We start from the raw sequence: 22,225 nt of genomic DNA, 5'->3' as shown, positions 1-22,225 counted from the left end.
ATATACTTTTAGCCCTCACTAAGTCCTCTACTATAACTCAGGAGAAGATAGACTTTTAGCCCTCACTAAAGTCCTCTACTATAACTCTGGAGAAGATATACTTTTAGCCCTCACTAAGTCCTCTACTATAACTCAGGAGAAGATAGACTTTTAGCCCTCACTAAAGTCCTCTACTATAACTCTGGAGAAGATATACTTTTAGCCCTCACTAAGTCCTCTACTATAACTCAGGAGAAGATAGACTTTTAGCCCTCACTAAAGTCCTCTACTATAACTCTGGAGAAGATAGACTTTTAGCACTCACTAAAGTCCTCTACTCCAAAGCCACCATTTTGGGTCTATGTGTGTCTCTGTGTGGCTTCTAGAGGAAGTGGTGCTCCAGCAAACTAGTTTCCTGCAGCCCCCCCCCTGAACACACACAGCGAGAAGAGGGGGAAAGCAACACAACACAGCGAGAAAGAAGGGGGAAAGCAACACACACACAACACACAAAAAAAAGGTTAGCGAGTGAAGAAAATGGCGATGGTACAGGACAAATAGCTCCTCTCGTAAAAGCGGCAAATGCGTTGAATTTCTTTAGTCTTTAGCCTTACAGCCGGCTTCCATTTCCACTCTGTTGTTGCACTTTATATTGCATGAGGTAAGGCTTTTTTTCTTCTAGATTGTGTTATCTATTGTTTTAGCCAGTATATCGATGTGTTACGCAGGTAACCGGGGGAAAGCTTGTCGTAGTTCAGTTTGTCCGCTGGTTGGTTACCTAGCTAGCTTGTTAGCCCGTTTCTAATGAACATGTTAGCTACATAAGTCGTAGTTCAGTTTGCCCGCTGGTTGGTTACCTAGCTAGCTTGTTAGCCGGGTTTCTAATGAACATGTTAGCTACATAAGTCGTAGTTCAGTTTGTCCGCAGGTTGGTTACCTAGCTAGCTTGTTAGCCGGGTTTCTAATGAACATGTTAGCTACATAAGTCGTAGTTCAGTTTGCCCGCTGGTTGGTTACCTAGCTAGCTTGTTAGCCCGTTTCTAATGAACATGTTAGCTACATAAGTCGTAGTTCAGTTTGCCCGCTGGTTGGTTACCTAGCTAGCTAGTTAACCGGGTTTCTAATGAACATGTTAGCTACATAAGTCGTAGTTCAGTTTGCCCGCTGGTTGGTTACCTAGCTAGCTTGTTAGCCGGGTTTCTAATGAACATGTTAGCTACATAAGTCGTAGTTCAGTTTGTCCGCTGGTTGGTTACCTAGCTAGCTTGTTAGCCGGGTTTCTAATGAACATGTTAGCTACATAAGTCGTAGTTCAGTTTGCCCGCTGGTTGGTTACCTAGCTAGCTTGTTAGCCGGGTTTCTAATGAACATGTTAGCTACATAAGTCGTAGTTCAGTTTGCCCGCTGGTTGGTTACCTAGCTAGCTTGTTAGCCGGGTTTCTAATGAACATGTTAGCTACATAAGTCGTAGTTCAGTTTGCCCGCTGGTTGGTTACCTAGCTAGCTAGTTAACCGGGTTTCTAATGAACATGTTAGCTACATAAGTCGTAGTTCAGTTTGCCCGCTGGTTGGTTACCTAGCTAGCTTGTTAGCCGGGTTTCTAATGAACATGTTAGCTACATAAGTCGTAGTTCAGTTTGCCCGCTGGTTGGTTACCTAGCTAGCTTGTTAGCCGGGTTTCTAATGAACATGTTAGCTACATAAGTCGTAGTTCAGTTTGCCCGCTGGTTGGTTACCTAGCTAGCTTGTTAGCCCGTTTCTAATGAACATGTTAGCTACATAAGTCGTAGTTCAGTTTGTCCGCTGGTTGGTTACCTAGCTAGCTTGTTAGCCCGTTTCTAATGAACATGTTAGCTACATAAGTCGTAGTTCAGTTTGCCCTGCTGGTTGGTTACCTAGCTAGCTAGTTAACCGGGTTTCTAATGAACATGTTAGCTACATAAGTCGTAGTTCAGTTTGCCCGCTGGTGTTTCTAATGAACATGTTAGCTACATAAGTCGTAGTTCAGTTTGCCCTGCTGGTTGGTTACCTAGCTAGCTTGTTAGCCGGGTTTCTAATGAACATGTTAGCTACATAAGTCGTAGTTCAGTTTGCCCGCTGGTTGGTTACCTAGCTAGCTTGTTAGCCGGGTTTCTAATGAACATGTTAGCTACATAAGTCGTAGTTCAGTTTGTCCGCTGGTTGGTTACCTAGCTAGCTTGTTAGCCGGGTTTCTAATGAACATGTTAGCTACATAAGTCGTAGTTCAGTTTGCCCTGCTGGTTGGTTACCTAGCTAGCTTGTTAGCCGGGTTTCTAATGAACATGTTAGCTACATAAGTCGTAGTTCAGTTTGCCCGCTGGTTGGTTACCTAGCTAGCTTGTTAGCCGGGTTTCTAATGAACATGTTAGCTACATAAGTCGTAGTTCAGTTTGCCCGCTGGTTGGTTACCTAGCTAGCTTGTTAGCCGGGTTTCTAATGAACATGTTAGCTACATAAGTCGTAGTTCAGTTTGCCCGCTGGTTGGTTACCTAGCTAGCTTGTTAGCCCGTTTCTAATGAACATGTTAGCTACATAAGTCGTAGTTCAGTTTGCCCGCTGGTTGGTTACCTAGCTAGCTTGTTAGCCCGTTTCTAATGAACATGTTAGCTACATAAGTCGTAGTTCAGTTTGCCCGCTGGTTGGTTACCTAGCTAGCTTGTTAGCCCGTTTCTAATGAACATGTTAGCTACATAAGTCGTAGTTCAGTTTGTCCGCTGGTTGGTTACCTAGCTAGCTTGTTAGCCGGGTTTCTAATGAACATGTTAGCTACATAAGTCGTAGTTCAGTTTGCCCGCTGGTTGGTTACCTAGCTAGCTTGTTAGCCGGGTTTCTAATGAACATGTTAGCTACATAAGTCGTAGTTCAGTTTGTCCGCTGGTTGGTTACCTAGCTAGCTTGTTAGCCGGGTTTCTAATGAACATGTTAGCTACATAAGTCGTAGTTCAGTTTGCCCGCTGGTTGGTTACCTAGCTAGCTTGTTAGCCGGGTTTCTAATGAACATGTTAGCTACATAAGTCCTAGTTCAGTTTGCCCGCTGGTTGGTTACCTAGCTAGCTTGTTAGCCGGGTTTCTAATGAACATGTTAGCTACATAAGTCGTAGTTCAGTTTGCCCGCTGGTTGGTTACCTAGCTAGCTTGTTAGCCGGGTTTCTAATGAACATGTTAGCTACATAAGTCGTAGTTCAGTTTGCCCGCTGGTTGGTTACCTAGCTAGCTTGTTAGCCGGGTTTTTAATGAACATGTTAGCTACATAAGTCGTAGTTCAGTTTGCCCGCTGGTTGGTTACCTAGCTAGCTTGTTAGCCGGGTTTCTAATGAACATGTTAGCTACATAAGTCCTAGTTCAGTTTGCCCGCTGGTTGGTTACCTAGCTAGCTTGTTAGCCGGGTTTCTAATGAACATGTTAGCTACATAAGTCGTAGTTCAGTTTGCCCGCTGGTTGGTTACCTAGCTAGCTTGTTAGCCGGGTTTCTAATGAACATGTTAGCTACATAAGTCGTAGTTCAGTTTGCCCGCTGGTTGGTTACCTAGCTAGCTTGTTAGCCGGGTTTTTAATGAACATGTTAGCTACATAAGTCGTAGTTCAGTTTGCCCGCTGGTTGGTTACCTAGCTAGCTTGTTAGCTGGGTTTCTAATGAACATGTTAGCTACATAAGTCGTAGTTCAGTTTGCCCGCTGGTTGGTTACCTAGCTAGCTTGTTAGCCGGGTTTTTAATGAACATGTTAGCTACATAAGTCGTAGTTCAGTTTGCCCGCTGGTTGGTTACCTAGCTAGCTTGTTAGCCGGGTTTCTAATGAACATGTTAGCTACATAAGTCGTAGTTCAGTTTGCCCGCTGGTTGGTTACCTAGCTAGCTTGTTAGCCGGGTTTCTAATGAACATGTTAGCTACATAAGTCGTAGTTCAGTTTGCCCGCTGGTTGGTTACCTAGCTAGCTTGTTAGCCCGTTTCTAATGAACATGTTAGCTACATAAGTCGTAGTTCAGTTTGCCCGCTGGTTGGTTACCTAGCTAGCTTGTTAGCCGGGTTTCTAATGAACATGTTAGCTACATAAGTCGTAGTTCAGTTTGCCCGCTGGTTGGTTACCTAGCTAGCTTGTTAGCCGGGTTTCTAATGAACATGTTAGCTACATAAGTCGTAGTTCAGTTTGTCCGCAGGTTGGTTACCTAGCTAGCTTGTTAGCCGGGTTTCTAATGAACATGTTAGCTACATAAGTCGTAGTTCAGTTTGTCCGCTGGTTGGTTACCTAGCTAGCTTGTTAGCCCGTTTCTAATGAACATGTTAGCTACATAAGTCGTAGTTCAGTTTGCCCTGCTGGTTGGTTACCTAGCTAGCTAGTTAACCGGGTTTCTAATGAACATGTTAGCTACATAAGTCGTAGTTCAGTTTGCCCGCTGGTGTTTCTAATGAACATGTTAGCTACATAAGTCGTAGTTCAGTTTGCCCGCTGGTTGGTTACCTAGCTAGCTAGTTAACCGGGTTTCTAATGAACATGTTAGCTACATAAGTCGTAGTTCAGTTTGCCCTGCTGGTTGGTTACCTAGCTAGCTTGTTAGCCGGGTTTCTAATGAACATGTTAGCTACATAAGTCGTAGTTCAGTTTGCCCGCTGGTTGGTTACCTAGCTAGCTTGTTAGCCGGGTTTCTAATGAACATGTTAGCTACATAAGTCGTAGTTCAGTTTGCCCGCTGGTTGGTTACCTAGCTAGCTTGTTAGCCGGGTTTCTAATGAACATGTTAGCTACATAAGTCGTAGTTCAGTTTGTCCGCTGGTTGGTTACCTAGCTAGCTTGTTAGCCGGGTTTCTAATGAACATGTTAGCTACATAAGTCGTAGTTCAGTTTGCCCTGCTGGTTGGTTACCTAGCTAGCTTGTTAGCCGCGTTTCTAATGAACATGTTAGCTACATAAGTCGTAGTTCAGTTTGCCCGCTGGTTGGTTACCTAGCTAGCTAGTTAACCGGGTTTCTAATGAACATGTTAGCTACATAAGTCGTAGTTCAGTTTGCCCGCTGGTTGGTTACCTAGCTAGCTTGTTAGCCGGGTTTCTAATGAACATGTTAGCTACATAAGTCGTAGTTCAGTTTGCCCGCTGGTTGGTTACCTAGCTAGCTTGTTAGCCGGGTTTCTAATGAACATGTTAGCTACATAAGTCGTAGTTCAGTTTGCCCGCTGGTTGGTTACCTAGCTAGCTAGTTAACCGGGTTTCTAATGAACATGTTAGCTACATAAGTCGTAGTTCAGTTTGCCCGCTGGTTGGTTACCTAGCTAGCTTGTTAGCCGGGTTTCTAATGAACATGTTAGCTACATAAGTCGTAGTTCAGTTTGCCCGCTGGTTGGTTACCTAGCTAGCTTGTTAGCCCGTTTCTAATGAACATGTTAGCTACATAAGTCGTAGTTCAGTTTGCCCGCTGGTTGGTTACCTAGCTAGCTTGTTAGCCGGGTTTCTAATGAACATGTTAGCTACATAAGTCGTAGTTCAGTTTGTCCGCAGGTTGGTTACCTAGCTAGCTTGTTAGCCGGGTTTCTAATGAACATGTTAGCTACATAAGTCGTAGTTCAGTTTGTCCGCTGGTTGGTTACCTAGCTAGCTTGTTAGCCCGTTTCTAATGAACATGTTAGCTACATAAGTCGTAGTTCAGTTTGCCCTGCTGGTTGGTTACCTAGCTAGCTAGTTAACCGGGTTTCTAATGAACATGTTAGCTACATAAGTCGTAGTTCAGTTTGCCCGCTGGTGTTTCTAATGAACATGTTAGCTACATAAGTCGTAGTTCAGTTTGCCCGCTGGTTGGTTACCTAGCTAGCTAGTTAACCGGGTTTCTAATGAACATGTTAGCTACATAAGTCGTAGTTCAGTTTGTCCGCTGGTTGGTTACCTAGCTAGCTTGTTAGCCGGGTTTCTAATGAACATGTTAGCTACATAAGTCGTAGTTCAGTTTGCCCGCTGGTTGGTTACCTAGCTAGCTTGTTAGCCGGGTTTCTAATGAACATGTTAGCTACATAAGTCGTAGTTCAGTTTGCCCGCTGGTTGGTTACCTAGCTAGCTTGTTAGCCGGGTTTCTAATGAACATGTTAGCTACATAAGTCGTAGTTCAGTTTGCCCGCTGGTTGGTTACCTAGCTAGCTTGTTAGCCGGGTTTCTAATGAACATGTTAGCTACATAAGTCCTAGTTCAGTTTGCCCGCTGGTTGGTTACCTAGCTAGCTTGTTAGCCGGGTTTCTAATGAACATGTTAGCTACATAAGTCGTAGTTCAGTTTGCCCGCTGGTTGGTTACCTAGCTAGCTTGTTAGCCCGTTTCTAATGAACATGGTTAGCTACATAAGTCGTAGTTCAGTTTGCCCGCTGGTTGGTTACCTAGCTAGCTTGTTAGCCGGGTTTCTAATGAACATGGTTAGCTACATAAGTCGTAGTTCAGTTTGCCCGCTGGTTGGTTACCTAGCTAGCTTGTTAGTCGGGTTTCTAATGAACATGTTAGCTACATAAGTCGTAGTTCAGTTTGCCCGCTGGTTGGTTACCTAGCTAGCTAGTTAACCGGGTTTCTAATGAACATGTTAGCTACATAAGTCGTAGTTCAGTTTGCCCTGCTGGTTGGTTACCTAGCTAGCTTGTTAGCCCGTTTCTAATGAACATGTTAGCTACATAAGTCGTAGTTCAGTTTGCCCGCTGGTTGGTTACCTAGCTAGCTTGTTAGCCGGGTTTCTAATGAACATGTTAGCTACATAAGTCGTAGTTCAGTTTGCCCGCTGGTTGGTTACCTAGCTAGCTTGTTAGCCGGGTTTCTAATGAACATGTTAGCTACATAAGTCGTAGTTCAGTTTGCCCGCTGGTTGGTTACCTAGCTAGCTTGTTAGCCGGGTTTCTAATGAACATGTTAGCTACATAAGTCGTAGTTCAGTTTGCCCTGCTGGTTGGTTACCTAGCTAGCTTGTTAGCCGGGTTTCTAATGAACATGTTAGCTACATAAGTCGTAGTTCAGTTTGTCCGCTGGTTGGTTACCTAGCTAGCTTGTTAGCCGGGTTTCTAATGAACATGTTGGCTACATAAGTCGTAGTTCAGTTTGTCCGCTGGTTGGTTACCTAGCTAGCTTGTTAGCCGGGTTTCTAATGAACATGTTAGCTACATAAGTCGTAGTTCAGTTTGCCCGCTGGTTGGTTACCTAGCTAGCTTGTTAGCCGGGTTTCTAATGAACATGTTAGCTACATAAGTCGTAGTTCAGTTTGCCCGCTGGTTGGTTACCTAGCTAGCTTGTTAGCCCGTTTCTAATGAACATGTTAGCTACATAAGTCGTAGTTCAGTTTGCCCGCTGGTTGGTTACCTAGCTAGCTTGTTAGCCGGGTTTTTAATGAACATGTTAGCTACATAAGTCGTAGTTCAGTTTGCCCGCTGGTTGGTTACCTAGCTAGCTTGTTAGCCCGTTTCTAATGAACATGTTAGCTACATAAGTCGTAGTTCAGTTTGCCCGCTGGTTGGTTACCTAGCTAGCTTGTTAGCCGGGTTTCTAATGAACATGTTAGCTACATAAGTCGTAGTTCAGTTTGCCCGCTGGTTGGTTACCTAGCTAGCTTGTTAGCCGGGTTTCTAATGAACATGTTAGCTACATAAGTCATAGTTACGAGGTAGTGTGTGTTTTTCTTTCCATGGAAGAAAATAGCGAAACGACTTGTTTAAAAAAAAAAAAAAAGGATTGAAAGGCCACTGTACGATTTTGATTAGTTAATATTACCGGTATTGTGGATGACCCGGTGTGAAAGTTTTGTTAGCTAGCTAGTTAGCTTAATGTTGGCTACGTTGCCTTGCAGACAAGACGATGGTGCAGAATTAAAGGGCGTTAAATATAAGGCGATTTTTCTGGTAACTTAATTTCATCAATATTGCCAACACATAGATGTTAAGATTTCTGCTTAACTGTTTGATCGATTTGTGATTTAGTTTTTTTTTTACCAATAGCTAGTTAAGAGAATGTTAGTTGAGCTAACTGCTAGTTAGCATAAATTCAACCGAGTTGTCGCTTGGATACGCGGCTGCAGAATGTCCTCACTCTGTAGCCAAGGCACAGGTTTATTAACAAATCACTTTAGTGTGCAAAAAATCTCTTTATTTGTCCTTGGGTTGTTTTGATAGCCAGCAAGCTATTTCCCCGATGTTTCAGACTGTATTTTGTTTTAGTTAGCCTGTATTTTGTTTTAGTTAGCCTGTTACCTATCTAAACAACCGAGGTTTTATGCACAGGAGTAGCCTAGCGCTAGCTAGTTACATTGCATTAGCTAGTTATCGATTTTGGCTGTACTTCTATCAAACCGAACAAGTGTTTCCTAAAGTAATACATATACATTTTAAACATGTGTGATGTTTACTAGTTAGCTGTTAACGCCGTGTGAATAAACACCTTTCGCAGAGCCAGCCAGTACAGTCAGTGGCCATGTTAAGCTGGTTAGCAAACCATTTAATGGCCGATCAACACCAAACGTTAAAACACTCTTATTTTCCTTTCAGGCTTAAACTCTTATTAACGTTTGGCTAGCTGACCTATAAGGGTGCAACTGCAGCCAGCAATTCGGGGCGTTCCTGTAGGATCCCCTCTTTTTTTAATACTTCTATTGGTCAATTTTTTTTTTAGGCTATGACTTCAGTACATAGGCGGGAGGCTGAGGCGCTCCAGTACAGTAGATGGCGGTAATGCGCCATAACATTGGATGCCAACTGCTGATAAACCCCACAGAAGAGGGAAGCAATAACCGTAGCCAGCTATATGTAAACGATGTGAAATGGCTGGCTAGCTAGCTAGCTATATGTAACCGATGTGAAATAGCTAGCTAGCTATATGTAACCGATGTGAAATGGCTAGCTGGTTAGCGGTGGTGTAACCGATGTGAAATGGCTAGCTGGTTAGCGGTGGTGCGCGCTAATAGCGTTTCAATCGGGTGACGTCACTCGCTCTGAGATCTTGAGGTAGTTGTTTCCCCCTTTGCTCTGTAAGGGCCCGCGGATTTTGTGGAGCGTTGGGTAACGATGCTTCGTGGGGTGGCTGTTGTTGATGTGTGCGGAGGGTCCCTGGTTCGAGCCCAGGTAGGGGCGAGGAGAGAGATGGAAGCTATACTGTTACATATAGCTAGCACACACCGGTAGTGATCTTCGCCCCTGCCTGTCGGGGGCAATAACGGTAGCTAGCTATAGCTAGTACACACCGGTCGTGACCTTCGCCCCCGCCTGTCGGGCTCTGTTTTCCCACAGTTCTGTTAACGACGGTGACGGCAGGCGTGTGCTAGCTTAGCCGGGAGCAACACTGTCTTATTTTTTTTATTTTTTTTTTATTTCACCTTTATTTAACCAGGTAGGCAAGTTGAGAACAAGTTCTCATTTACAATTGCGACCTGGCCAAGATAAAGCAAAGCAGTTCGACAACATACAAAAACACAGAGTTACACATGGAGTAAAACAACATACAATCAATGATGCAGTAGAAAAAAATAAGACTATATACAATGTGAGCAAATGATGTGAGATAATGGAGGTAAAGGCAAAAAAATGCCATGGTGGCAAAGTAAATAAAGTATGGCAAGAAAAAACACTGGAATGGTAGATTTGTAGTTTGAAGAAAGTTAAAAGTTAAAATATAAATAATATGGTGCAAAGGAGCAAAATAAATAAATACAGTAGGGGAAAAGGTAGTAGTTTGGGCTCAATTAAAGATGGGCTATGTACAGGTGCAGAGATCTGTGAGCTGCTCTGACAGCTGGTGCTTAAAGCTAGTGAGGGAGATAAGTGTTTCCAGTTTTAGAGATTTTTGTAGTTCGTTCCAATCATTGGCAGCTGAGACCTGGAAGGAGAGACGACCAAAGGAGGAGTTGGCTTTAGGGGTGACCAGAGAGATATACCTGCTGGAGCGCGTGCTACAGGTGGGTGCTGCTATGGTGACCAGTGAGCGGAGATAAGGGGGGACTTTACCTAGCAGGGTCTTGTAGATGACCTGGAGCCAATGTGTTTGGCGACGATGATGAAGTGAAGGCCAGCCAACGAGAGCATACAGGTCGCAGTGGTGGGTTGTATATGGGGCTTTGGTGACAAAACGGATGGCACTGTGATAGACTGCATCCAGCTTGTTGAGTAGGGTATTGGAGGCTATTTTGTAAATGACATCGCCGAAGTCGAGGATTGGTAGGATGGTCAGTTTTACGAGGGTATGTTTGGCAGCATGAGTGAAGGATGCTTTGTTGCGAAATAGGAAGCCAATTCTAGATTTCACTTTGGATTGGAGATGATTGATGTGAGTCTGGAAGGAGAGTTTACAGTCTAACCAGACACTTAGCTGACTAGCAAGCTAGCTGTCGGGCACGGTTTTCTCTGGTACACAGGAGGTTGGGCGGTGACACCGTGTGCTAACTAGAAGCTAGCACACAGTGTTGCTAGCGGGAGGCGGGGATGACCGGTAGACAGTGCCCATGGCCCCGACAGGGTACACAGCAGGGGGGAGGCGGGGGCGACATAGTGTGCTAGCTAACAAGCAAGCTTGCACACAGTGTCGCTAGCTAGTTTGCGCGCGGTGTCGCTCGCTAGCTAGTTTGCGCGCGGTGTCGCTCGCTAGCTAGTTTGCGCGCGGTGTCGCTCGCTAGCTAGTTTGCGCGCGGTGTCGCTCGCTAGCTAGTTTGCGCGCGGTGTCGCTCGCTAGCTAGTTTGCGCGCGGTGTCGCTCGCTAGCTGGTGGGGACAATCGGTAGACTGTTTTTCCACATTTCTGTTATGTATTTTTTTGGGGGGGGGCAGCAAATCTCTTGTCAAATTGACTGGGCCTGAGCTGCACGCTAACTGTCTGTGGCTAACTGTCTGTGGCGCAATCTGTTAGTGCGCTGTACTAAAACTCTCAGCCCCAGTTAATTTGACACCAAGAGATTTGCTTCCCCAACAAATATTACATTTAGCTTGTTTTAACGTCTCTATGTGGTCAACATGCTCATTGGCTCTGCCCAGGCCCATGGTACATCATGTACTAGGTTACATGTAGTAGGCATGGCAAACCCGTTTTGGTCACTTCTGGTAAATCTTCTAAAGTACATAAATCGCAGTCAGGGCATAAAATGTACTTTTGGGTCCATCTACTGCAAGTAGATTTTAAAAAATGTAATAAATATTAATACCAGCCAAAATATTTTTGAGGCCCTAAAATTATACCAGTAAAACACAAAAAATCAGATCAGCATGCTTTGTAATGTTTCTAAAACAAATGTTTTACGAGTAAGAGGTAATGCGGTATATTGTTTAGTTTAAATTTTTTTGTCTATTAACCACAATATCACAGATTGAGACAACAAAAAAATGCCTGCCCCTTTAAGGGCAGCAGGTTACCATGGTAACATGACTTGTCATGTGACTAGTAGAAGTGTTCTCTTCTCTTCACAGTTAAAACTCAAACAATTTGGAAAAACATCCGAGCTTGTAAACTAAACAATGTAAATAGACCCAAGAAACACGAGGATTAAAGTCTCATTTCAGTTGACTTTCTTTTCAAGTAAATTAGACCAACTTGTCTGCCCTCGCTTCTAAAAACGAATATTTCACTCTGCACTTGACGTGCCCACAGCCCCCAACCAGGAAGTGTTGCAGCGTGAGGTGGAATAGGCTTATTTAAGATTTGTAGTTCTGACTTAGTGCTATTCATTTACCAGCTATGAAACAAAACGGCAAAAAATACGGAGAAAACAGCTACTGCTGCGTTCATTTGACTATAAATGTGATCATACTTGACTATTTTTATTCACAAATGTGAATGAAATGCTCGCACTGTAGAGCTCTGACCACCTGCCAACATGGCTAGTGAAATAGACATCGAACCTGCCGTTGCCAAATCTACCCGTATTTGGCAGATGGTGGGTGTTAATGTGAGGCCCTGATCGCAGCATGTTTTTGGACTCATTCAGCAGTTTTTCACCTCTGATTTTTTTTAAAGTACAATACCTTTTTGGAAATTAATGTTGAAAATGATGCTGTTTCTGCTTCCTGATGACAAGACGTTTGATAAATAGCCCAATGTCAAAACAAGTTTTAACGTGTTCAGATCAATAACCGATATGCAGAAACGGTTTGATATATTGAAAACATAACATGTACTACCTGGTTAATCACATGACTTCATTCACCAAAAACCCTGTTTCAACTAGTGGCAATAAATCACTGATATCGATAAGGGGGGAAATCAGGTTGTACGAACGGATGAAACCAACAACAACATCTCCAGTTTCCATCACAGGTTAGCGAACAACCTACACAAGACAGTCCGCTACCCAAACAGAACGAGAAAAGCAACACTTAAATAGCCAACTCATATCACGTTGAAATTTTACATTTACCATTTTAGTCATTTAGCAGACGCTCTTATCCAGAGCGATTTACAGTAGTGAATACATACATTTTCATACATTCTTTTTCTTCTTCTCTGTACTGGTCCCCCGTGGGAATCGAACCCACAACCCTGGCGTTGCAAACGCCATGCTCTACCAACTGAGCCACACAGGAAATCAATGGCATGAGAGCGGGGAGATGAGGTTAAACCAACACTGCTTTAACAAACAAAAAAACACAAGGGATTCTGGGAATAATGTGTACATCACTGTGTAGAGAACAATTTCCTAAAAGACTGCTAGCTTCATTTTGAAGTATTATGCTTTTTCCCCCTTTTTTTTCTTGAGTGGGTCGCCCAACGCAGTAAGAGTAACGCAACACTTTATTATTATTATTATTATTGTTGTTGTTGTTAATCACTTCCATCGACGTCACAACAGTTAGCTGCTATTTTAAGGGATAGTTTGACTGTCAAATCCCATGTTGGTGTGTGGCCATCGGCTTTTCTACATTTACATGTTTTTTTCCCCTTCATTTTGTTTGACATTTTAGTCATTTAACAGATGCTCTTTATGCAGAGCCACTTACAGGAGCAATTCGGGTTAAGTGCCTTGCTCAAGGGAACATCGATAGATGTTTTTTTATTTTTTACGTGGCCAGCTCAGGGATTCGACCCAGCGACCTTTCGGTTACTGGCCCAACGCTGTCAATTCCAGTCTATCTCAGAAAGTTAACCAAATTCCATATTTTTTATTCTGAATCGAAAAACTTTTTAGTGTATTTCCTGAATGAAATTGAATTAAAATGGAATTGGCCCAAACCCTGGTAGACGGGTCCCTAGCTAGATAAATGGAATTGACCCAAACCCTGGTAGACGGGTCCATAGCTAGATAAATGGAATTGACCCAAACCCTGGTAGACCAGGTCCATAGCTAGATAAATGGAATTGACCCAAACCCTGGTAGACGGGTCCATAGCTAGATAAATGGAATTGACCCAAACCCTGGTAGACGGGTCCATAGCTAGATAAATGGAATTGACCCAAACCCTGGTAGACCAGGTCCATAGCTAGATAAATGGAATTGACCCAAACCCTGGTAGACGGGTCCCTAGCTAGATAAATGGAATTGACCCAAACCCTGGTAGACGGGTCCATAGCTAGATAAATGGAATTGGCCCAAACCCTGGTAGACGGGTCCAGAGCTAGATAAATGGAATTGACCCAAACCCTGGTAGACGGGTCCCTAGCTAGATAAATGGAATTGACCCAAACCCTGGTAGACCAGGTCCCTAGCTAGATAAATGGAATTGGCCCAAACCCTGGTAGACGGGTCCCTAGCTAGATAAATGGAATTGACCCAAACCCTGGTAGACGGGTCCATAGCTAGATAAATGGAATTGACCCAAACCCTGGTAGACGGGTCCCTAGCTAGATAAATGGAATTGACCCAAACCCTGGTAGACGGGTCCATAGCTAGATCCATATAATATTTACATTTCTGAAATAAGAAACTTATTTCAAACTCTTAACGCCTAGTGGTCAATTCCATACTAACTGAATTAAAAATATATATTATTTCACCTTTATTTAACCAGGTAGGCTAGTTGAGAACAAGTTCTCATTTACAATTGCAACCTGGCCAAGATAAAGCAAAGCAGTTCGACAACATACAACAACACAGAGTTACACATGGAGTAAAACAAACATACAGTCAATAATACAGTAGAAAAATAAGTCTATATACAATGTGAGCAAATGAGGTGAGATAAGGGAGGTAAAGGCAATAAAGGCCATGGTGGCAAAGTAAATACAATATAGCAAGTAAAACACTGGAATGGTAGATTTATAGTGGAAGAAAGTTCAAAGTAGAAATACTGGGGTGCAAAGGAGCAAAATAATAAATTAGACAAACAAAAAAAACGGTCTTTTAAAATGTTTACCAAACAAAAACCTTTGATTTTCAATTTTTTTTTACAAGCGCCACTAAAATTGCACAAAAAAAATCACATTTTACAGTAAGATCCTTTTCAGATACAAAGTTCTGCAGCAGAATTAAACGTGAGGGAGATTTTACTGTAATTCTGTTACCAAACTTTGCATCTGCAGTTTGTTCCACTAAAATATAATTTATTTTACAGTGTAAATTGTTCTAAGTAGCTATTGTGCATAGAGTTGTGTGGTTTGTTTTTAACCTTTTAAAAAAAAAAATTTAATCAATGGTTTTTATTTGGTTTACATTTTTAAATTCTCTACATAGTTCTGTTATTGTGGAATTTCCCTAGTCTGCTGTGGTTACTCTTAGACTGAAGAGTTAATTAGTGACCAGGATAAATGATCTGACTTGTCTTTGTTTTGACTGGAGAGTTAATTAGTGACCAGGATAAATGATCTGTCTTTGTTTTGACTGGAGAGTTAATTAGTGACCAGGATAAATTATCTTTGTTTTGACTGGAGAGTTAATTAGTGACCAGGATAAATGATCTGTCTTTGTTTTGACTGGAGAGTTAATTAGTGACCAGGATAAATGATCTGTCTTTGTTTTGACTGGAGAGTTAATTAGTGAGCAGGATAAATGAAGTGTCTGGTCTTTGTTTTGACTGAAGAGTTAATTAGTGAGCAGGATAAATGATCTGTCTTTGTTTTGACTGGAGAGTTAATTAGTGAGCAGGATAAATGATCTGTCTTTGTTTTGACTGGAGAGGTTATTAGTGAGCAGGATAAATGAAGTGATTGGTCTTTGTTTTGACTGGAGAGTTAATTAGTGACCAGGATAAATGATCTGTCTTTGTTTTGACTGGAGAGGTTATTAGTGAGCAGGATAAATGAAGTGATTGGTCTTTGTTTTGACTGGAGAGTTAATTAGTGACCAGGATAAATGATCTGTCTTTGTTTTGACTGGAGAGTTAATTAGTGACCAGAATAAATGATCTGTCTTTGTTTTGACTGGAGAGTTAATTAGTGACCAGGATAAATGATCTGTCTTTGTTTTGACTGGAGAGTTAATTAGTGACCAGGATAAATGATCTGTCTTTGTTTTGACTGGAGAGTTAATTAGTGACCAGGATAAATGATCTGTCTTTGTTTTGACTGGAGAGTTAATTAGTGACCAGGATAAATGACCTGACTGGTCTTTGTTTTGACTGGAGAGTTAATTAGTGAGCAGGATAAATGATCTGACTGGTCTTTGTTTTGACTGGAGAGTTAATTAGTGAGCAGGATAAATGATCTGACTGGTGTTTGTTTTGACTGGAGAGTTTATTAATTTATTTATATGTATATATTTTATTTAACCTTAACTTACTTGCCTAGTTAAATTAAAGATCAAATTCTTATTTACAATGACGGCCTACCCCGGGTCAAACCTGAACGACGCTGGGCCAATTGTGCGCTGCCCTATGGGACTCCCAATCACGGCCGGATGTGATACAGCCTGTATTTGAACCGGGGTCTGTAGTGACGCCTCTTGCATTGAGACGCAGTGCCTTAGACCGCTGCGCCTCTCGGGAACAGATTAGCGAGCTAGATAGATGAACTGACCTGTCTTTTTTTTCTTTGTCTTTTTTTAGAGCTCTCAATACAACACAATACAAGCTGTTGCCAACGGAGAAACAAACTCAAGAGTCAATACAGGTGAGTCCTGGACCTGGGAGTGGTTTATATAGAGCCCTGGATCTGGGAGTGATTTATATAGAGCCCTGGATCTGGGAGTGGTTTATATAGAGCCCTGGATCTGGGAGTGGTTTATATAGAGCCCTGGACCTGGGAGTGGATTTATATAGAGCCCTGGACCTGGGAGTGGTTTTATATAGAGCCCTGGATCTGGGAGTGGTTTATATAGAGCCCTGGACCTGGGAGTGGTTTATATAGAGCCCTGGACCTGGGAGTGGTTTATATAGAGTCCTGTATCTGGGAGTGGTTTATATAGAGCCCTGGATCTGGGAGTGGTTTATATAGAGTCCTGGATCTGGGAGTGGTTTATATAGAGCCCTGGATCTGGGAGTGGATTTATATAGAGCCCTGGATCTGGGAGTGGTTTATATACAGCCCTGGATCTGGGAGTGATTTATATACAGCCCTGGACCTGGGAGTGGATTTATATAGAGCCCTGGATCTGGGAGTGGTTTATATAGAGCCCTGGATCTGGGAGTGATTTATATACAGCCCTGGACCTGGGAGTGGATTTATATAGAGCCCTGGATCTGGGAGTGGTTTATATAGAGCCCTGGATCTGGGAGTGGATTTATATACAGCCCTGGATCTGGGAGTGGATTTATATAGAGCCCTGGATCTGGGAGTGGTTTATATAGAGCCCTGGATCTGGGAGTGGTTTTATATAGAGCCCTGGATCTGGGAGTGGTTTTATATAGAGCCCTGGATCTGGGAGTGGTTTTATATAGAGCCCTGGATCTGGGAGTGGTTTATATAGAGCCCTGGATCTGGGAGTGATTTATATAGAGCCCTGGATCTGGGAGTGATTTATATAGAGCCCTGGATCTGGGAGTGGTTTATATAGAGCCCTGGATCTGGGAGTGGTTTATATAGAGCCCTGGATCTGGGAGTGATTTATATAGAGCCCTGGATCTGGGAGTGGTTTATATACAGCCCTGGACCTGGGAGTGATTTATATAGAGACCTGGGAGTGATTTATATAGAGCCCTGGATCTGGGAGTGATTTATATACAGCCCTGGACCTGGGAGTGGATTTATATAGAGCCCTGGATCTGGGAGTGATTTATATAGAGCCCTGGATCTGGGAGTGGTTTATATAGAGCCCTGGACCTGGGAGTGGATTTATATAGAGCCCTGGATCTGGGAGTGATTTATATAGAGCCTTGGATCTGGGAGTGATTTATATAGAGCCCTGGATCTGGGAGTGATTTTATATAGAGCCCTGGACCTGGGAGTGGATTTATATACAGCCCTGGATCTGGGAGTGGATTTATATAGAGCCTTGGATCTGGGAGTGATTTATATAGAGCCCTGGATCTGGGAGTGATTTTATATAGAGCCCTGGATCTGGGAGTGGTTTATATAGAGCCTTGGATCTGGGGAGTGGTTTATATAGAGCCTTGGATCTGGGAGTGGTTTATATAGAGCCCTGGATCTGGGAGTGGTTTATATAGAGCCCTGGATCTGGGAGTGGTTTATATAGAGCCCTGGATCTGGGAGTGGTTTATATAGAGCCCTGGATCTGGGAGTGATTTATATAGAGCCCTGGATCTGGGAGTGATTCATATAGAGCCTTGGACCTGGGAGTGATTTATATACAGCCCTGGACCTGGGAGTGGATTTATATACAGCCCTGGACCTGGGAGTGGATTTATATACAGCCCTGGACCTGGGAGTGATTTATATAGAGCCCTGGATCTGGGAGGGGATTTATATAGAGCCCTGTACCTGGGAGGGGATTTATATAGAGCCCTGTATCTGGGAGTGATTTATATAGAGCCCTGTATCTGGGAGTGATTTATATAGAGCCCTGTATCTGGGAGTGATTTATATAGAGCCCTGGACCTGGGAGTGGTTTATATAGAGCCCTGTATCTGGGAGTGGTTTATATAGAGCCCTGTATCTGGGAGTGATTTATATAGAGCCCTGTATCTGGGAGTGATTTATATAGAGCCCTGTATCTGGGAGTGATTTATATAGAGCCCTGGACCTGGGAGTGGTTTATATAGAGCCCTGTATCTGGGAGTGGATTTATATAGAGCCCTGGATCTGGGAGTGGATTTATATAGAGCCCTGTATGTGTGTGTCTGCCTGCCCTTCTGGTCTTTTCCATTGTGTGCGTGCGTGTGTACTGGAGGTAAAGTCTGGTGACAGCAGCTGCTGCTTGTCAAAGCTCACCGCCGTTCCGTTGTTGCGTAGCGACCGAGCGGCCAGGCCCCGACTGCTGAGTAAGCGCTGCTGTTTTAAAGGCTAAATGAAAACCGCTGTCACACTTTTGCTGTAGACGGCTGTTTGTGTAGCTCATTGTAGTCATATAGTTCACGCAGAGACAAAAGACCTGTGACCCCCCCCCCCCCACCCAAGTACCCCTGTTCCCGTCCCCCAGCTTCTACCCCGTCCCCAGTCCCCCGTCCCCCAGCTTCTACCCCGTCCCCAGACCCCCACTTCCCAGCCTCTACCCCGTCCCCAGACCCCCACTTCCCAGCTTCTACCCCGTCCCCAGACCCCCACTTCCCAGCCTCTACCCCGTCCCCAGACCCCCACTTCCCAGCTTCTACCCCGTCCCCAGACCCCCACTTCCCAGCCTCTACCCCGTCCCCAGACCCCCACTTCCCAGCTTCTACCCCGTCCCCAGACCCCCAGCCTCTACCCCGTTCCCAGACCCCCGTCCCCCAGCTTCTACCCCGTCCTCCATCCCCCAGCTACTACCCCATCCCCAGACCCCCATCTCCCAGCTTCTACCCCGTCCCCAGACCCCCATCTCCCAGCTTCTACCCCGTTCCCAGACCCCCAGCTCCTACCCCGTCCCCAGAACCCCATACCCCAGCTCTTACCCCGTCCCCAGACCCCCATCCCCCAGCTTCTACCCCGTCCCCAGCTTTTACCCTGTCCCCAGACCCCCGTTTCCCCAGCTTCTACCCCGTCCCCAGACCCCCATCACCCAGCTGCTACCCCGTCCCCAGACCCCCATCCCCCAGCTTCTACTCTGTCCCCAGACCCCCATCCCCCCAGCTTCTACCCCGTTCCCTAACCCCCATCCCACAGCTTGTACCCCGTCCCTTAACCCCCAGCTCCTACCCCGTCCCCTAACCCCCATCCCCCATCTCCTACCCCGTTCCCAGACCCCCATCCCCCATTTCAACCCTGTCCCAAGACCCCCGTCCCCCAGCTATTACCCCGTCCTCCAGACCCCCATCCCCCAGCTCCTAACCCGTCCTCCAGACCCCCATCCCCCAGCTCCTACCCCGCTCCCAGACCCCCATCCCCCAGCTCCTAACCCGTCCTCCAGACCCCCATCCCCCAGCTCCTACCCCGTTCCTAGACCCCCATCCCCCAGCTCCTACCCCGTCCTCCAGACCCCCATCCCCCATCTCCTACCCCGTTCCCAGACCCCCATCCCCCAGCTCCTACCCCATCCTCCGGACCCCCATCCCCCAGCTCCTAACCCGTCCCCCAGCCTCTACCCCGTCCCCAGACTCCCATCCCCCAGCCTCTACCCCGTCCCCAGACTCCCATCCTCCAGCTTCTACCCCGTCCCCAGACCCCCACTTCCCAGCTTCTACCCCGTCCCCAGACCCCCATCCCCCAGCTACTACACCGTCCCCAGACCCCCACTTCCCAGCTTCTACCCCGTCCTCCAGACCCCCATCTCCTACCCCGTCCCCAGACTACAATCCCCCAGCCTCTACCCCTTCCCCCAGCTTCTACCCCGTCCCCAGACCCCCTGTCCCCAGCTCCTACCCCGTCCCCAGACCCCCTGTCCCCAGCCTCTACCCCGTCCCCCAGTCTCTACCCCGTCCCCAGACCCCCTGTCCCCAGCTGCTACCCCGTCCCCTGTCCCCCAGCCTCTACCCCGTCCCCAGACCCCCTGTCCCCAGCTTCTACCCCGTCCCCTGTCCTCCATCCCCCAGCTTCTACCCCGTCCCCTGTCCTCCATCCCCCAGCTCCTACCCCGTCCCCAGACCCCCTGTCCCCAGCTTCTACCCCGTCCCCTGTCATCCATCCCCCAGCTCCTACCCCGTCCCCTGTCCTCCATCCCCCAGCTCCTACCCCGTCCCCTGTCCTCCATCCCCCAGCTCCTACCCCGTCCCCTGTCCTCCATCCCCCAGCTTCTACCCCGTCCCCTGTCCTCCATCCCCCAGCTCCTACCCCGTCCCCTGTCCTCCATCCCCCAGCTCCTACCCCGTCCCCTGTCCTCCATCCCCCAGCTCCTACCCCCGTCCCCTGTCCTCCATCCCCCATCTCCTACCCCGTCCCCTGTCCTCCATCCCCCAGCCCCTACCCCGTCCCCTGTCCTCCATCCCCCAGCCCCTACCCCGTCCCCTGTCCTCCATCCCCCAGCCCCTACCCCGTCCCCTGTCCTCCATCCCCCAGCCCCTACCCCCGTCCCCTGTCCTCCATCCCCCAGCTTCTACCCCGTCCCCTGTCCTCCATCCCCCAGCTTCTACCCCGTCCCCCAGCTCCTACCCCGTCCCCAGACCCCCGTCCCCCAGCTCCTACCCCGTCCCCAGACCCCCGTCCCCCAGCTCCTACCCCGTCCCCTGTCCTCCATCCCCCAGCCCCTACCCCGTCCCCAGAACCCCATCCCCCAGCTTCTACCCCGTCCCCAGACCCCTGTCCCCAGCTCCTACCCCGTCCCCAGACCCCCTGTCCCCAGCTCCTACCCCGTCCCCAGACCCCCATCCCCCAGCTTCTACCCCGTCCCCAGACCCCCTGTCCCCAGCTTCTACCCCGTCCCCAGACCCCGTCCCCCAGCTCCTACCCCATCCCCCATCTCCTACCCCGTCCCCAGACCCCCTGTCCCCAGCTCCTACCCCGTCCCCAGCTCCCTGTCCCCAGCTCCTACCCCATCCCCTGTCCTCCATCCCCCAGCGCCTACCCCGTCCCCAGACCCCCTGTCCCCAGCTCCTACCCCGTCCCCAGACCCCCTGTCCCCAGCTCCTACCCCATCCCCCATCTCCTACCCCGTCCCCAGCTCCTACCCCGTCCCCAGACCCCCTGTCCCCAGCTCCTACCCCGTCCCCCAGCTCCTACCCCATCCCCCATCTCCTACCCAGTCCCCAGACCCCCTGTCCCCAGCTCCTACCCCGTCCCCAGCTCCCTGTCCCCAGCTCCTACCCCATCCCCTGTCCTCCATCCCCCAGCGCCTACCCCGTCCCCAGACCCCCTGTCCCCAGCTCCTACCCCGTCCCCAGACCCCCTGTCCCCAGCTCCTACCCCATCCCCCATCTCCTACCCCGTCCCCAGCTCCTACCCCGTCCCCAGACCCCCTGTCCCCAGCTCCTACCCCGTCCCCAGACCCCCTGTCCCCAGCTCCTACCCCGTCCCCAGACCCCCTGTCCCCAGCTCCTACCCCATCCCCTGTCCTCCATCCCCCAGCGCCTACCCCGTCCCCAGACCCCCTGTCCCCAGCTCCTACCCCGTCCCCAGACCCCCTGTCCCCAGCCCCTACCCCGTCCCCAGACCCCCTGTCCCCAGCCCCTACCCCGTCCCCAGACCCCCTGTCCCCAGCTCCTACCCCGTCCCCAGACCCCCTGTCCCCAGCTCCTACCCCGTCCCCAGCTCCTACCCCGTCCCCAGACCCCCTGTCCCCAGCTCCTACCCCGTCCCCAGACCCCCTGTCCCCAGGTCCTACCCCGTCCCCAGACCCCCTGTCCCCAGCTCCTACCCCGTCCCCCAGCTCCTACCCCGTCCCCAGACCCCCTGTCCCCAGGTCCTACCCCGTCCCCAGACCCCCTGTCCCCAGCTCCTTCCCCGTCCCCCAGCTCCTACCCCGTCCCCAGACCCCCTGTCCCCAGCTCCTACCCCGTCCCCCAGCTCCTACCCCGTCCCCAGACCCCCTGTCCCCAGCTCCTACCCCGTCCCCAGACCCCCTGTCCCCAGCTCCTACCCCGTCCCCAGACCCCCTGTCCCCAGCTCCTACCCCGTCCCCAGACCCCCTGTCCCCAGCCTCTACCCCGTCCCCAGACCCCCTGTCCCCAGCCTCTACCCCGTCCCCAGACCCCTGTCCCCAGCTCCTACCCCGTCCCCAGACCCCCTGTCCCCAGCTCCTACCCCGTCCCCAGACCCCCTGTCCCCAGCTCCTACCCCGTCCCCAGACCCCCTGTCCCCCAGCTCCTACCCCGTCCCCAGACCCCCTGTCCCCAGCCTCTACCCCGTCCCCAGACCCCCTGTCCCCAGCTCCTACCCCGTCCCCAGACCCCCTGTCCCCAGCTCCTACCCCGT

The 22,225-nt window shown here is 47.9% G+C and overlaps 1 long non-coding RNA gene across 1 annotated transcript in view; it reads left to right on the top strand.

The window, feature by feature from the left end:
• Window positions 1–329: 329 nt before the first annotated feature.
• LOC115184197 (uncharacterized) overlaps window positions 330–22,225 on the top strand; it is a 32,422-nt gene continuing 10,526 nt past the window's right edge. The window contains exons 1-2 of the long non-coding RNA XR_003874223.1: window positions 330–640; window positions 15,898–15,961. This is a non-coding gene — a long non-coding RNA (uncharacterized LOC115184197). The remainder of the gene's footprint in view (window positions 641–15,897; window positions 15,962–22,225) is intronic.

The sequence above is a fragment of the Salmo trutta genome, unplaced genomic scaffold, assembly GCF_901001165.1.
Source record: "Salmo trutta unplaced genomic scaffold, fSalTru1.1, whole genome shotgun sequence".
NCBI classification, from domain to species: Eukaryota; Metazoa; Chordata; class Actinopteri; order Salmoniformes; family Salmonidae; genus Salmo; species Salmo trutta.
This window is presented reverse-complemented; position numbering and strand designations above follow the sequence as displayed.